Source organism: Oryx dammah, unplaced genomic scaffold (assembly GCF_014754425.2).
Source record: "Oryx dammah isolate SB20612 unplaced genomic scaffold, SCBI_Odam_1.1 HiC_scaffold_16, whole genome shotgun sequence".
Taxonomy (NCBI): domain Eukaryota; kingdom Metazoa; phylum Chordata; class Mammalia; order Artiodactyla; family Bovidae; genus Oryx; species Oryx dammah.
In genome coordinates this window covers 27,629,245-27,646,930 of record NW_024070200.1, presented here as the reverse complement: position 1 = coordinate 27,646,930, position 17,686 = coordinate 27,629,245, and the positions used below count along the sequence as shown (strand labels likewise).

Here is a 17,686-nt window from a genome sequence, read left to right as displayed (position 1 = left end):
GTGCTGCAGTGAACGTTGGGATAAAAATGTCTTTTTCAGTTTTGGTTTCCTCAGGGTATATGCCTAGGAGTGGGACTACTGGGTCATATGGTGGTTTTATTCCTAGTGTTTTAAGGAATCTCTATACCGTCTTCCACAGTGGTTGTATTAATTTACATCCCCACCAGCAGTGCAAGAGTGGTCCCTTTTCTCCACACCCTCTCCAGCATTTATTGTTTCTAGACTTTTTGATTATGGCCATTCTGACTGGTTTGAGGTGATATTTCATTGTAGTTTTGATTTGCATTTCTTTAATAATGAGTGATGTTGAGCATCTTTTCTTGTGTTTGTTAGCCATCTGTATGTCTTCTTTGGAGAAATGTCTGTGTAGGTCTCTTTCCCATTTTTTGACTGGGTTGTTTGCTTTTCTGGCAATCAGTTGTATGAGCTGCTTGTGTATTTTGGAAGTTAATCCTTTGTCAGTTGTTTCATTTGCTGTTATTTTCTCCCATTCTGAGGGTTGTCTTTTCACCTTGGTTACAATTTCTTTTGCTGTGCAAAAGCTTTTAAGTTTAATCAGGTCCCCCTTGTTTACTTTTATTTCCATTACTCTAGGAGGTGGGTCATAGAGGATCTTGCTTTGATTTATATCAAGTGTTCTGCCTATGTTTTCCTCTAAGAGTTTTATAATATCTGGTCTTACATTTAGGTCTTTAATCCATTTTGAGTTTATATTTGTGTATGGTATTAGGAAGTATTCTAATTTCATTCTTTTACATGTAGCTGTCCAGTTTTCCCAGCACCATTTATTGAAAAGGCTGCCTTTGCCCCACTGTATATTCTTGCCTCCTTTGTCAAAAATAGGGTACCCATAGGTGCATGGGTTTATTTCTGGGCTTTCTGTCTTGTTCCAATGGTCTCTATTTCTGTTTTTGTGCCAGTACCATACTGTCTTGATGACTGTAGCTTTGTAGTATAATCTGAAGTCAGGAAGGTTGATTCCTCCAGCTCCATTCTTCTTTTCCAAGACTGCTTTGGCTATTCGGGGTCTTTGGTGTTTCCATATGAATTGTGAAATTTTTTGTTCTAGTTCTGTGAAAAACGCCATTGGTGATTTGATAGGGATCACACTGAATCTGTAGATTGTGATTAGTAGTATAGCCATGTTCACAATATTGATTCTTCCTGCCCAGGAACATGGAATATCTCTTCATCTGTTTATGTTGTCTTTGATTTCTTTTATCAGTGTCTTGTAATTTTCTGCATACAGTTCTTTTGTCTCCTTAGGTAGGTTTATTCCTAGATATTTAATTATTTTTGTTACAATGGTGAATGGGATTGATGCCTTAATTTCTCTTTCTGAATTTTCATTGTTAGTATATAGAAATGCAAGTGATTTCTGTGTATTGATTTTATATCCTGAAACTTTGCTAAATTAGCTCTAGTAATTTTATGATACTATCTTTAGGGTTTTCTGTGTGCAGTATCATTTCATCTGCAAACAGTGAGAGCTTTACTTCTTTTCTGATCTGGATTCCTTTTATTTCTTTTTCTTCTCTGATTGCTGTGGCTAGGATTTCCAGAATTATGTTGAATGATAGTGATGAAAGTGGACACCCTTGTCTTGTTCCTGATCTTACGGGGAGTGCTATCAGTTTCTCACCATTGAGAATAATGTTTGCTGTAGGCTTATCATATATGGCCTTTACTGTGTCAGGTAGGTTCCTTCTGTGCCCAGTTTTTGAAAAGTTTTAATCATAAATGAGAGCTGAATTTTGTCAAAGGTTTTTTCTGCATCTTTTGAGATTATCGTATGGTTTTTATCTTTCAATTTGTTAATATGGTATGTCACATTGATTGATTAGCATATATTGAAGAATCCTTGCATCCCTGGAATAAACCCAACTTGATCATGGTGTATGAGCTTTTTGATGTGTTGCTGAATTCTGTTTGCTAAAATTTTGTTGAGGATTTTTGCATCTGTGTTCATCAGTGATATTGGCCTGTGGTTTTCTTTTTGTGTGTTGTCTTTGTCTGGTTTTGGTATCAGAATGATGGTGGCCTCGCAGAATGAGTTTGGAAGTGTTCCTTCCTCTGCAGTTTTTTGAAAGAGTTTTTAGAAGGATAGGCATTAGCTCTTCTCTGAATGTTTGATAGAATTCTCCTGTGAAGCCATTTGGTCCTGGGCTTTTGTTTTTTGGGAGCTTTTTGATCACAGATTCATTTCAGTGCTTGTAATTGGGTGGTTCATAATTTCTGTTTCTTTCTTGTTCAGTCTTGGAAGCTTGGACTTTTCTAAGAATCTGTCTATTTATTCTTTCTGCTAATTTTAGGGGTTTTTTGTTCTTTTTCCGGTTGTTTTAGGTATGAAGTTAGGTTGTCTGCTCAATGTTTTTCTTGTTTCTTGAGGTAGGATTGTATTACTATAAACTTCCCTCTTAAAAGTACTTTTGCTGCATCCCACAGGTTTTGAGTTGTCATGTTTTCATTTTCATTTGTTTGTAGAAATTTTTTTATTTCCCTTTTGATTTCTTCAGTAACCTGTTGGTTATTAAGAAATGTATTAATCTCCAGGTGTATATGTTTCTTACAGTTTTTTTCTTGTAATTGATATCCAGTCTCGTAGCATTGTGGTCAGAGAAGATGCCTGATACAATTTCAGTTTTCTTAAATTTACTGAGGTTGATTTGTGACACAAGATGTGGTCTGTCCTGGAGAATGTCCCATGTGCACTTGAGAAGAAGGTGTATTTTTCTGCATTTGGATGGAACATCCTCAAGATATCAATGAGATCCATCTCATCTAATGTGTCATTTAAGACTTGTGTTTCCTTATTAATTTTCTGTTTTGATGATCTGTCCATTGGTGTGAGGGGGGTGTTAAAGTCTCCTGCTGTTATTGTGTTACTGTCAATTTCTCCTTTTATGTCTGTTAGTGTTTGTCTTATGTATTGAGGTGCTCCTATGTTAGGTGCGTCGATATTTACAATTGTTATGTCTTCCTCTTGGATTGATCCCTTGATCATTAGGTAGTGTCCTTTCTTATCTCTTATAATCTTCTTTATTTCAAGGTCTATTTTGTCTGGTATGAGAATTGCTACTCCAGCTTTCTTTTGCTTCCCATTTGCATGGAATATGTTTTTCCATTATTTCACTTTCAGTTTATACGTATCTTTAGATCTGAAGTACGTTTCTTGTAGATAGCATATATATGGGTCTTGTTTTTGTATCCATTCAGCCAGCCAGTGTCTTTTGGTTGGAGCATTTAATCCATTTACATTTAAATTAATTATTGATATATATGTTCCCAGTGCCATTTTATTAATTGTTTGAAGTTGATTTTGTAGATCTTTTTTCTTCTCTTGTATTTCTTGACTATATAAGTCCGTTTAACATTTGTTGAAAAGGTGGTTTGGTGGTACTGAAAAGCTTTTTATTTCTCCATCAATTTTGAATGAGATCCTTGCCGGTACAGTTATCATGGTTGTAGATTTTTCCCTTTCATTACTTTAAATATATCCTGCCATTCCCTCCTGGCCTGCAGAGTTTCTGCTGAAAGATCAGGTGTTAAGCATGTGGGTTTACCTTGTATGTTACTTATTTCTTCTTCCTTGATGCTTTCAGTATTCTTTCTTTGTGTTTAGTCTTTATTAGTTTGATTAGTATGTGTCTTGGGATGTTTCTCCTTGGGTTTATCCTGTATGGAGCCCTTTGTGCCTCTTGGACTTGATTGACTATTTCCTTTTCCATGTTGGGGAGATTTTCAACTATAATCTCTTCAGAAATTTTCTCATACCCTTTCTCTTTCTCTTCTTCTTCTAGAACCCCTATAATTTGAATGTTGGTGCGTTTGATATGGTCCCAGAGGTCTCTGAGACTGTCCTCAGCTCTTTTCATTTTTTTTACTTTATGCTGCCCTTCAGAAGTTATTTACACCATTTTATCTTCCTGCTCACTGATTTGTTCTGCTTCAAATATTCTGCTATTTATTCTTTCTAGAGTATTTTTAATTTCAGTAATTCTGTTGTTTGTCTCTGCATGTTTATTCTTTAATCCTTCTAGGTCTTTGTTAATTGATTCTTGCATTTTCTCCATTTTGTTTTCAAGGTTTTTGATCATCTTTACTATCATTATTCTGAATTCTTTTTCAAGTAGTTTGCCTATTTTCTCTTCATTTATTTGGACTTCTGTGTTTCTAGTTTGTTCCTTCATTTGGTTAGTATTCCTTTGCCTTTTCATTATTATTTTTTTTAACTTATTGTGTTTGAGGTCTCCTTTTCCCTGGCTTCAAGGAAAGTTGAATTCTTTCCATGAAGAAGGTTGAATTCTTTTTTCCTTTTGTTTTCTGCCCTCCTAAGGTTGGTCCAGTGGTTTGTGTAAGTTTCCTACAGGGTGAGATTTGGGTTGAGTTTTTGTTTGTTTTTCCTCTGATGAGCAAGGCTGAGTGAGGTGGTAGTCCTGTCTGCTGATAATTGGGTTTGTATTGTTGTTTTGTTTGTTGTTTAGATGAAGCCCCCTGCACACTGTGCTACTGGTGGTTGAGTGATGCTGGGTCTGTATGTAAGTGGTTTCGTTTGTGTGAGTTCTCACTTTTTGATACTCCCTAGGTTAGTTCTCTGGTAGTCTAGGGTCTTAGAGTCAGTGCTCCCACTACAAATGCTCAGGGCTTGATCTCTGGTCAGGAACGAAGATTCCACAAGTGGTTTGTATGGCATTAAGTGAGATTAAAACAAATATCCAAAAATGAGAAACCAAAGGTGAACCCCAGATAAATAGCAGTTACAAAATCAGGCAAATAATAATTAAAATGATGGAATATACACATATACAATTATATCCATGAGCAAAGTCAAAACAGTCCAACAAAAATAAAGTAGATTGACCCTGCGAACAAATTACATTTACCAGTTAAGAACAAAACTAACTAAAGCAAAAAGTTAAAAGTTAAAACTATTAAAAAGAGAAAAGAAAAGAAACAGAAGAAAGAAAAAACAGGAAAAAAAGGAAAACTCACAGAACTGCAAAATCAAAACAGTCCAACAAAAATAAAGTACAATAGATTGACATGGCCAACAAAGGAAACCAAGAATTATATCTACTGGAATAAAACTAACTAAAGCACAAACTGGAAAACAAAACAAAAGCAAGATGCCAATTGGGGAATAAACCAATGAAAATAAAACTAACAAATATGTTGAGTGGAAAGGAAAGAAAGGATATGCAAAATTAAAAAGAGGTAGATAAAGAAGATTTATATACATTAAAGGTTAACTGCAAGGGGAAAAGAACAATAGGAAAAGCAAACGAATAAATGTAGAAAAAATAATAATGTTTAAAAAATTAAAATTTAAAAAAGTTAAAAAAAAAAAAAAAAAAAGGAAAACTCCACAGAACTGCAAAAGCCCAATGTAGAGGCAGAGTTTTATAACAACAGTAAAAAATGTAACTGAGGGAACAAAACAAAGCTCAAAAGCTAAATTGGATTTCATCAGTTCAGTTCAGTCGCTCAGTGTTGTCCGACTCTTTGCGACCCCATGAATCGCAGCACGCCAGGCCTCCCTGTCCATCACCATCTCCCGGAGTTCACTCAGGTTCATGTCCATCGAGTCCGTGATGCCATCCAGCCACCTCATCCTCGGTCGTCCCCTTCTCCTCCTGCCCCCAATCCCTCCCAGCATCAGAGTCTTTTCCAGTGAGTCAACTCTTCTCACGAGGTGGCCAAAGTACTGGAGCTTCAGCTTTAGCATCATTCCTTCCAAAGAAATCCCAGGGCTGATCTCCTTCAGAATGGACTGGTTGGATCTCCTTGCAGTCCAAGGGACCCTCAAGAGTCTTCTCCAACACCACAGTTCAAAAGCATCAATTCTTTGGCGCTCAGCCTTCTTCACAGTCCAACTCTCACATCCATACATGACCACAGGAAAACCCATAGCCTTGACTAGATGGACCTTAGTCGGCAAAGTAATGTCTCTGCTTTTGAATATGCTGTCTAGGTTGGTCATAACTTTTCTTCCAAGGAGTAAGCGTCTTTTAATTTCATGGCTGCAGTCACCATCTTCATAGTGCCAAGAAAATTGACAACTACAACAGGGTGGGGGGGGAATGAAAAAAAATCCAAAAGCATCTACAGAACAAGTCAAAAAATGAGAATAGTAAATGTTTTTCTTGAGTCACTGCTGTCGGAGTCCTTTCCCTCACTGGGAGTCACAGTCCACCTTACCTCCCTAGGATGCCCTCCAACACTGTACTGATCTCTGGGTCTGCTGTGGGAGCAGCTCAGATTCTAATCTGGTCCTACTCCTGTGTGTTCTTGCCTCCAATGTCCACAGCTATCAGAGCTAGTGTGTTTTCTTTGTGGGAGCTCTCAATGACCTTTTATATATATCCCATAGACACAGAGTCTGCCTTGTAGACCATGTGGATTAAATCTGCAGCTTATACAGCTGGTTGGAAGGTTTTGGGTCTTCTTCCTTAGCCACACTGCCCTGGGTTTCAATTGTGGTTTTATTTCCACCTCTACATGTGGATCGTTCCCTGGGGTTTGCTCCTGAGACTGCCCTGGAGGACTTGGGTTTGCCCCTGTGAGCGCCAGGTATGGAGGTGGTACAGCTGCTTGGGTTGCAAGGGTTCTGGCAGCACCAGGTACTCAGGGGAGTTGGTGGCTAGGGCAGCAGGAAATATAGTGCTCTAGAAGGGTATGGCAACCAGTGTTGGCCAATACGCGCCAGTATTCTTGCCTGGAGAACCCCCCTCCCTGACAGAGAAGCCTGGCAGGCCACAGTCTACAGGGTCGCATAGAGCTGGACATGACCAAAGTGACCCTACATGGATAGGTGCAAGACTTTTTTTGCCTGTGGCAGCTCTGCCCCATTGAGAGTTGAGTGTGAAGGTGGTGCAGCTGGTTGGCTTGTGGAGACCCTGGAGGCACCAAGTATGCAGGGACACGGCTGCCTCCGCCACAGGAGTTATGGCCCCATCAGAGTCTTTTCTCAAGCCTCTTGTAGCAGGCGATCAGAAGGCCTTTTTGACCAGTCTTTCTCTGTAACTCCACCCGTTCAGACGCTTAGAGGGCTCCCTTGCCTGGTGTCCTTCTCAGTTGTTCGGCGCGTCAGGCACATAGAGGGGCACCCTGACTGGGGTCCTGCTCTGCAGTTCAGTGTGTCAGGTATTTGATGGGCCGGCCTCTCTATTGTTCAGTCAACAGCAGCCCTCACTGTGGGATTGCTCCACAGTCCCTAAACTCCAGCTTCCAGCTGCTGCGCCTTCCAGAGGACCAGCGTTTCTCTCCGGGGTATGTATGGCTGTAGCAAGGACTATCTGATTCTCATTCTATTTAGGCTGCCACGGATCAGCTGTTTCACTCTCAGCCTTATATGTTTCTCCGCTGTCTCAGCCAGTTGCCCCGATGTGGGGATTGGACCCGTGCTTCAGTTCCCCCACCCGCAGAGGGCAGGTCCAGTCCTACTAACACTCCGGTTTCCCCACTAGTTCCTCCATCCTGCTGAGTTTTGCGTGGCTCTTTTCTGCTGGTCAGGTACTCCTGGCCACTCCCAGCTGGTATTCTGTGTGCACTTCTGTTTGAGGTGCATCCCTGATGGGTCTGCGGAGAGAGCTGTGCTCCATGTTCGCCTGCTCCTCCGTCTTCTTGCTCTGTTTTCTCAGTGCCTTCTTTGAGCCAGGAGCTCATCAACCGTGGCTCAGGGAGCTCCATGGATAGGTGTGTGATTTTGTCTCTTCCTAGAGTAGGGCTTTGCCCACCACCCTCCAGGATTCAGAACAGGGCACAAGCTAGCTGCGTCTGCAGGCAGCTCTCCTTCCTCATCCCCTGCGCGAGCTCTGAGTGTGTGACTTCCTCACTCTGGGCTGTCAGTCACTCCTCTCTCCAGTAGCCAGGCAGCTATTGGATCTGAGCTTGTGTTCATTGGCGATTGGAGGATAGAGTATAAACCTCTTCCCCGGATGGTAGTGCTTAAATCCACAGAGTTCCCCAGGACCAGTGAACACACTTAAATAACACAAATAAATGTTACTATAAAAGTAACCAATGATAAAACGTCGTGATGGGATCGAAGAAGCTGATGCCTTAGAAATGAGAAGATATATTTACAATAACTCAACAAAACGCAGAAACCTCCCCAGTAGTCCCCAGTCCTTTGATCTCTCAGTCTCTTAGTGGCTAGCTGAAAGGTGGATGGAGTAATTAGAAAATAGTAGAGTCACCTTGGGACCTACCTGCCCTCCTTCCTCTAAGGAATAGAAATCCAGAAGAATCTTCTCACTTAGTTACCCCATGGAAAGGGCGTTGAAAACAGCTAAACATCTAAACTGAAGAGCATGTAAGGCGTTGTGTGTATGGTGATTTATAACAATATCATGGGCACATTCTCATTTCTAGACACCAATTTACTGAGACACAGAAGTCCATGGAAGGTCTTTACGCACTAATGTTTCTTGCTGGGCTGTTCAGTAGCTAGAATTACTAATGGGGCTCAGAAGCTGCCAGCAAAAGGCAGAATTTTGTTCAACACAGAACCAACTCTGAGATTCTTGATTTTTAGCATTAAGGAAGGTTAATTATGTTTCCAGAGTTGTGCCTAAGGTAGCATCCTAAATGCACTGATTTTTTTTATTCGTCAGCATTTTAAATGATAAAACTGTGTTCATGTAAAAAATTTCAGCAGTAAATAGTGATATAATGTGATTTCCTGGTACTCGTTCTTCATCACCATTAATAGTTTCTTATATATTCCCTGGTGGCTCAGAGGTTAAAGTGCCTGCCTCCAATGCAGGAGACCTGGGTTCAATCCCTGGGTCAGGAAGATCCCCTGGAGAAGGAAATGGTAACCCACGCCAGTATTCTTGCCTGGAAAATCCCATGGACGGAGAAGCCTGGTAGGCTACAGTCCATGGGGTCGCAAAGAGTCAGACACGACTGAGTGACTTCACTTTCTTTTCACTTTCACTTTATATATCCTTCTGGAAATTGTCCATGCTAATAAAAGCACACACATACAAACATACACATACATGCTTCAACAAAGAACTTGTATATAAACACACATATATGATGTACTAATAGAATCATAAATAAGAGCATAATATACATTCTGCTTTGCAGCTTTCTCTTTTTAACAATTGTCTGTTGGACATTTTCACACACCAGCACAACTGATATGCTCCTTGAAAAGAATTAGTTTCATATTATGCAATATTTATTTATATTATGCTTTAATCAGAGTCTTAGCAATGGACATTTATGTTACTTATATGTACTTTTAAAAATATAAAAAAATATATTACTTAAAAAAAATAGGTATTAGAAATTTCCTGGAGGTCAAGTGGTTAGGACTTTGCACTTTCACTGCTCAGGGTGTGTGTTCAATTCCTGGTCAGGGAACTAAGATCCTGCAAGCTGTGTGGCGTGGCCAAAAAAAAAAAAAAGAGTGAAAAAGTAGATGTAACATAACTGGCCCCTAATATGTTGTACCAGTTTACTCTTCTACCAATGGCCAGTGTGTGTACCTATTTCTCAACATGTCTGTTGTTGCTGAGGATCATCAAAACTTTTCTAAATGGATTTAAATTTTTCTCTCAGTCTTTTGCAGTAGAAATGTGTATACAATGGAGATACATGAAGTCAGCACATTTACCAGGGTAAACAAGTTGTGGAGTCCCAGGTCAGTGTAAGAGTAAGGTAGAGGGGAGTTGCTGATTTGTTTCTCTGGTTTATTTATGATCTGGGGCTTTGAAAGCATTTTCTTGTACAGTGCTACAAATGGTGAGTGGCTTCATGGGCGAGACAGGGATTTTACACTATAGGCAGTGCTGGGCCTCTAATTCAAGCTTCCAGGGTACTTGTAGTTGACGTCTTCAAAATATAAGGCTGTACTCGTAGTTGGAGACTCTTAATCACTGTTTAACCGTGTTGTGCTTTGTTTAACATACGTCTAGACATTCACTTTGGGCAGCCAGAAACCCCTTCCCCTCTGCTGTAGTGATGTGGGGCACACCCATCTCACCTGTGTTACCTTTCTCACACTGGGAGACAAGTCTTCCCAGAGTTTTGAATTTTGATACTCCCCTTGACTGAAGGTACAACAAGCCAAGAAACACAGACTGTTCAATGGGAGAAGGGGAGGAGGGTTGGAGGAGGTAGGTACAAATGCCCCTTGGCTATGGAGAAAAGGCAGAGGGTTTGCATTCCCTTGTTGCAGGCAAAGGTGGCACAGAGCCCCAGGAACAGGCTTAAAATAGTGATCCTGGCAGAGCAAACCAGACTTCTGAGATTGATCAGAATAACTTCCAGCTTGTGAGGTCGCAGTATTTTTTTTCAGTCAGGAACTGGAATAGCAAGGAAAGGAATGGCATTTTTCCAGTTTCTTGATATACTTCTATGAACCAGTGTTTCTTCATACTACTTGGGTAGGAAGCAGAGTTCTCTCCTATGTTAAGGGGAAGGAACCTTTTTCCTGGGAATAGCTCTGCCATATTTCACCAGAAATACCTCTGCCGTATTTTACCAGAAATACCTCATAGCCTCATTGGTTATATTTCATAAGGCTCTGATGGAGTTCTGTGTTCTCAGAAGGAAGGGAGAAAAAAAACACAAGTCCACTCAGTGTTGTGGATTCCTGGGTGCAGAAAACAAAGTATGTATGCTCTCATCTCAATACACCCCACAGTATTTATTTCTGGCACTGAGAAACAGCATTCAGTGAGCCCAGAAGCACTTGGATTTTATACATTTTTTAACAAATCCTTATCTTAAAGTGTCTATGAACTTTAAAATTTATTTATTTATTTTTGGCTGCACTGGGTCTTTGTCGCTGCATGTGGACTCTCTTGAGTTGCAGCAAGCGGAAGCCACTCTCTAGTTGCAGTGCACGGGCATCTCATTGTGGTGGTTTCCTTTGTTGCACAGCATGGGCTGTAGAAAGTTCTGAATTATTATAAATAATCCTTCAAATAAATTATTTTGTATGTTTTTACCAGTTGTTTTTAATATTTACTTAGAATAAATTCCTAAGGGTAGGATTGTACCCAAAGGTAAGGAGTATTAGGCTTGTGACCAATTAGTGGCAAAAATGCTTGGGTTCAAAGGATGGAAAAAAGGCATTGGTCATTATAATCATCAGAAAACATTTATTGAGCAGCAGGTATATGACCATATTGATCACTAAGACATGACTGTTGGCCTTACAACAAAGTTAAAACTTTTCTCTTCATGTGATTTTCAAATAAGACATACCAAAGAATACAGCATGAAGATGCTATGATGAAAGACACAGAATGTTAGTTCAAGAAGGGACTATAGTAATTTTATGGTATAAATAAATGAAAATAAGGCAACATAATTCAAAAGCTTTTCTAGGTTTGTAATCATAGAGGTTTGAACAAATAGGTAAATGAACCTGATGCTGGAGCTACTAAGTCGCTTCAGTTGTGTCCGACTCTTTGCAACCCTATGGTCTGTAGCCCACCAGGTTCCTCTGCCCATGGGATTCTCCAGGCAAGAATACTGCAGTAGTTGTCATTTCCTTCTCCAAAATGAACCTAAGTACTTAAAAAAAAATTTTTTTTTGTCTTCTACAAAAACAGAAAAACACAGATTTATGCAACACAAAACAGTGCCTCCAGCCTGAATTGGCTGATCAAGTTGATGACCATATCTGCCTCTAACCTGGAATTTGGTTGCCCACCCAGTGGTCCATCTACTCTGGTGAGTCTTGCTGGTTGTTTGTTCTCAGGACATTCTGGCTAGCCTGGCAGGCTCAGGATAGCTGTGGTGCTGGGGGGGCAGGTATGATCTCAAAGGCAAATCATGGCAATAATCATGGTAATCGTGATATTGGCTACACTGTTGGTAAGGAACACATTGAAGTGTCTCTGGGTCAACTGTCCCTTCCTTGCAAGTTGGGAGACTGCATGGCTCTCGTGACATTATCGGAAAGAAGACATTTTCCTCTACCCTTCTAGTTTTTTCTGGCTTGTCTAAAAATTGACATGAGACAGATTAAGAAGAAAACCAAACAAAAGTTTAATCACATATATACCTGGAGGGGATCCAGGTAAACTGAGTAACTTGCTGTGTGTGTGTGTCTGCTCAGTTGTGCCCCACTCTTTGTAACCCCATGGACTGTATAGCCCACCAGCTCCCTGGTCCATGGGATTTCCCATGCAAGAATACTGGAGTGGGTTATCATTTCCTCCTCCAGGGGATTTTCTCACCCAAGGATCAAACCCGCTTCTCTTGTGTCTTCTGCTTTGGCAGGCAAATTCATTTCCACTGCACCACCTGGGAAGCCCTGAGTAAGTTGCTAAAATGGCTGAAACCTTTACCTTAAATATCATCTTTGCTGCTAAGTCACTTCAGTCATATCCAACTCTGTGCGACCCCATAGAGAGCAGCCCACCAGGCTCCCCCATCCCTGGGATTCTCCAGGCAAGAACATCTTTAGCTAAAGATAAAAGAGGATGTTTGGAGTAGTGGTTTGGGACTTCCAAAGGGTAAGGAGGCAAAGCACTTAAGAGATGGAAGAGCAAATGTTTGGTAGATAAATGTTTGCTGGGCATGCAGAGACGGTGGGACACAGAGAGGACTTAACAGACTTTGTTAGGTTTCTCTCTAACCACACCTAATTCATACTATAGTTATCTATGGTAACAGCTCCTGGTAGAAGAGATCCTCGGCCTATTCTTTTAGTCAGTTAGGGGGAAGGTCAAAGTTTCTTTCTGAGTGTTTTGGGCCTTAATTGTTTTCAGCTTGAAATAATCTGCCGGCCAGGAGGACATCTTCAGGTGGCAAATTTTGCTCCCCTACAACATGAAGGTTGGGCTTCTTCTTTGCCAGCTAGAGTTCTTTGACCTGTTGACATCCTTCTTGGCCATTATCCTTCTTGGAAATCCAGTTTTTCTTGGGCATCAACATCATCTGGACCTAGGACTGGAAAGCCAGGAAAAGCTATTAAATGTACTGCTTTATAACAAAAATTCAGACTGTCTGCATCTTAGGACCAGAAGAAACTACTGAGGGACAATCCATTCCCTTCGTGTTCTGCATATGTGGCTACTCTGAGGGACACTTATATGGACATTTAATTTCTCAGAAAGGTTGAGTTGCTTGGGAAGAAGTCCTTTCTTCTTTATAGCACTAAAGAAGAACAATAACCTTGGCAGTTCTGGTGGCCTAGTGGTTAGTGTTCTGGGCTTACACTGCTGTGGCCCGGGTTCAGTCCTGGTTGGGGAGCTGAGATCCTGCAAAACTCAGTGTGATCAAAATAATAATAATGATAACAATAATGTATTTAAAAGCCTTATTTCATATATACTTATCCCTAAAAAGGGCTTCCCTGGTGGCTCAGATGGTAAAGAATCTGCCTGCAGATCTGCTGCCTGCAGATGCTGGAGACCAAGGTTCGATCCCTGGGTTGGGAAGATCCCCTGGAGAAGGGAATGGTAACCAACTCCAGTATTCTTGCTTGGAGAATCCCATGGACAGAGGAGCCTGGCAGATGATAGTCCATGGGGCTGTGAAGAGTTGGACATGACTGAGTGACTAACACTTTCACTTTATCCCTAAAAATGAAAAGGGCAGAATGTGCAGAATCTCACTAATTGCAGCAACGTCCGAAGGTGGTGGGATTTTTTAGCCTGCCAGATAAAACAGAACTTTATAGCAAGACTTGCATACCAACAGGCTAAATTACTGACCTTTTTTTTTTTTTCTTTTAAAGAGCACAAAATGCTTAATTTTCCTGGAAACTTTGGAAACATGATGAAGAATGTGACTCCATTTGGGAGGCAAAATATAGATCCACCTCACTGCATTTTATGTTCTTTGGGACTAGAACCTGGAGTTCTAAGTTTTTGGTTGCAATAGGAATTCCACATCCTGTGGTCTAGAATATTTGGGCCAAGAACACGTGGTGCTAATGCCTTTCTCTAGTCAGGACAGACCTCCACCCCGCCCCCAGTCAGTACTTCACATCCATGTGAGCGTGTGTTGCTAAGTTGCTCCAGTCGTGTCCGACTCTGTTTGTCACTGGGGACTGTAGCCCGCCAGGCTCCTCTGTCCATAGGATTCTCCAGGAAAGAGTACTGGGAGGGGTTGCCATGCCCTCCTCCAGGGGATCTTCCCGACCCAGGGATTGAACCTGCATCTCTTATGTCTTCTGAATTGGCAGGTGGGTTCTTTACCTCTAGCATCACCTGGGAAGCCCCGCTTCTTGTCCGTGTTAGGCCACATCATGCCTAATGATTATACACCATTACACTGAGTTCTGGTTAGGAGAGCTGCATGTAGCCCAGAATCTAGCCTTTTTATTCTTTACAGGATGGTACCTTAGATCTGTATGAGATTTGGAGGGGAATAAAATAGCAAATGACTTTCATTCTTAACCCCAAATGAGTGACTTAAGGTAAAAAAATTCCTGCTTTCAGAGGACCAAGATGAGGTGGCAGACAGAACCCTAGATGATCAAGCTTTAGAGATCAATTTAATATATATAACTTTACTATTAAAAATACCAGAAAGTCACTGATGTAAATAGGGTTTTCTCCTGAACTCTCCACACCTACAACTCCTCATCTTATAGGAAAAAACCATCAGGAGGAATTTATGCACCTTCTAAGCTGAGTGTCCCCAGCACACAGTAGGCACCCAGAGGATGTCTGCTGGGATGTGAGTACAACACTGACATCTGGTTAGATGGGTTTGATAATTCTGATACATGCTTAGGCTGAATCAGGCTGTGATTCAATCTATTTGTTGTCATCTGATCTTCTGTCAGAAATTCCTTCCCAGGTAGGATTTACAGAAGTTACAACCCCTCCTCTTGCGCTCTCTCAGCTCCATAGGTGAGAGATGAACAAACTCAGAGGGAAGTGGACAGGACAGGTGGCCCAGTCTTGCTAATTAAGGGAACTTTGATCACCTGCCAGGGTGGACAAGGCAAACCAGCACACGTCTTTCCATTTCTTCACAGTCTATTAGGTAACATATAATGAATACTCCTCAAGTGAAAGAATTTTAAGTCTCAAGCCTGGGGAATTCCCTGGTGGTCCAATGGTTAGAGCCCTGTGCTTTCACTGCCGAGGGCATAGGTTCTTTCTCTGGTTGGGGAACTAAGATCCACAGGCCACATGGCCTGGCTAAAATAAAACAAAGTCACATGCCCGGAGTCTTCTTATTTAGCCATTCTATCCCATGTTGACCTTATGTCACCAAAAATGTCTTCTATAGATATCCGTGTCATTAGATCCCTTTACTGCTGTCTAGGTTATGGGTAAACACGAATTTTCATTTGCGTCATAGTTAGTCTCCAGACAGTTAACTCTTGAAATTATAGCTAAAAGTTTTCTTTGTTAATTGCTTTTGATTATACTACAATAGAGCTAACAGGGGAGAGGAGCAAATTTGCTTAGGGGAAATACTGTAATACTATTTGGCACACACTTATTAAACTAGTTTAACTTGATTTTGCTGTATTTTTTAAAAGATTTTTTAATTTATTTTTAAAAAACATTTATTTATTATTTATTTTTGGCTACATCGGGTCTTTTTTGCTGCTCACGAGCTTTCTCTAATTGCAGGCTTCTCATTGCAGTGGCTTCTCTTGTTGCGGAGCGCAGGCTCCAGAGGGCTGGCTCAGTAGTTGTGGCACGTGGGCTTAGTTTTTCTGCGGCGTGTGGGATCTTCCCAGACCAGAGATCTGTGTCACCTCCATGGGTAGCAGTTTCTTAACCACTTTGCCACCAGAGAAGTCCATGACTTTACTGTATTTTTGATTGGCCAAGGGTGGGTAAGAGACTTTACAAAACTGCCCTCTTAATTTCTTGAGTTAGAGAAAGTCCATGATTTCTTTCTTAGCTCCTTAAATAGCCTGTGTTAATCTAGCTCTTGACTTTGTCCATGTACATTTATTCTATCTCCACTCAATAATTATTTGGGGCTTGTGTTTTGGATCCAGGTATTTAAGAAGAATGACTGAGAAGGAAATTAGGCCAGATTTATTCCACAAGGTGAGATTGAAATAGGAGTTGATCTTAAGCATAAAGCCAAAATGAAATCAAGTGCATAAAAATATGCAGGGTGATTCTGAAGATTGCTTCTAAATTAAGTATAAATCTGTAGCAAGCTACATCATTTTTCTGAGTCAGCTCAGGGCCAGCTGGCAACCTCTATAGTTGTTTTCCATGTAGTAAATCTACTTAAGGCCTTGAGTTCAGCTGTCTTTCTATTCAAGTTAGGCTAGCATCCCCCACCCCATCCGGAGTGCCACACAGCATGTGGAATGTGGGGTCTTCATTTCCTGACCAAGGATGGTAGAGCTTGTGCCCCTACAATGAAAGCATGGAGTCTTGCCCACTGGACCACCAGGGAAGTCCTGAGGATCCTTTTCTTGAAACTCATGAAAATAGGACAACAGATTCTGTTATCAATCTCAGCAGTGGCAGTCACTCACTCTGTTTTTTGTTTTTGTTTTTTGCATTAAAAAAATTTTTAAGCCTTTATTAGAAAGTTGATTTCATATTCCCTCCTGCTGGAGTAAGTCTGGATATCTAAGTATGCTAAAAGCCTTACTGCCAAGCCATTTTAATATAGTCTAAACTGGGAAAGGAGCCTTCATTGGGGTCGTGGCCAAGAAGCTCGTCAGTTGTAGATGTAGCTTAAGAGGCCATTGGCTCACTTGCAAGAATGCTGGCAGCCTCAACATTTACTGCAAATTCTCCTCACTAGTCCATTGTTTTTGAATTTCTTTCCCACTGAGAAACCCAAGAATGTCTTCTGCCTTAGTGTACCATTCTCAGCTGATCTCTTCCCCTGAGATGTTAGGAATGGCACACTGCAACATCCCTGGTGAGTCACAACCCAAGAGGCAGGAAGCCGTGCAGATTCTTCTCACTGTAGCCACCACCCTGTCTCTCTGTGACTCAGTCCGCACTCATAAAAGGTCATAAACAACATGCCTTGAGAAGCATCTGATGCTTAGAAGTATCAGAACCAGTCAAATAGCCTGTGCAAGAGGGGAACTAACTGTCCTGGCTCACTTGGTACTGACAAGTTTCCTGGGACACAGCTTTCAGTGCTGGCCCTGGCAATCCTAGACAAACTGGGATAGTTGGTCACACTATGCTCAGTTATTTAGCAGAGAAGGAACTGAAGCCAGGAGGCTGACTTGCCCACACTGACAAAATTAGTCATAGGCAGATCTGGAATTAGAATCCATATCTATTGGTGCTTGAGTTCAGTTCCCTTTCTGCCCTGGTCCTTCCTTATATTTCCACAGGGCCTTGCACAGTATAGGTGCTTAAGTTTCTGTGGTGATTGGGTTTTGGGTTCAAGGGAAATGCTCTTCACAGATATGATCATTCCTAATTAGCAGTGATCTCACTCAAGATCACCATGAATCAGGAGTCTCTACTTCTTGAGTCCGAACAGAATAGGCTGAGTGAAGGGGAGGGAAGTTTAGGGAACGATGACAGAAGTGGTTAAGAAAATAGGATTGTGCAAAGATGGAAAGACCTGTGTGTACAGGTTGGCTGAGCAACACTGCAGCAGGGGACACACAGAAATACAACCCGGGTGTGAACACTGCTGAGCAGGGTGCATTGTTTCCCTGTCCTCAGAGTGTGGCAATGACCGTGTGATGAAAATAGCATCACCTGCTGTTCACGTTATGTGGTTTCCAAGGACTTCAGAAGGAACT

The 17,686-nt window shown here is 41.3% G+C and overlaps 1 long non-coding RNA gene across 1 annotated transcript in view; it reads left to right on the top strand.

Moving 5' to 3' along the window:
- Window positions 1-17,686, top strand: part of LOC120875402 — an 82,937-nt gene that overhangs the window by 30,708 nt on the left and 34,543 nt on the right. Inside the window, exon 3 of the long non-coding RNA XR_005723950.1 lies at window positions 9,574-9,655. This is a non-coding gene — a long non-coding RNA (uncharacterized LOC120875402). The remainder of the gene's footprint in view (window positions 1-9,573; window positions 9,656-17,686) is intronic.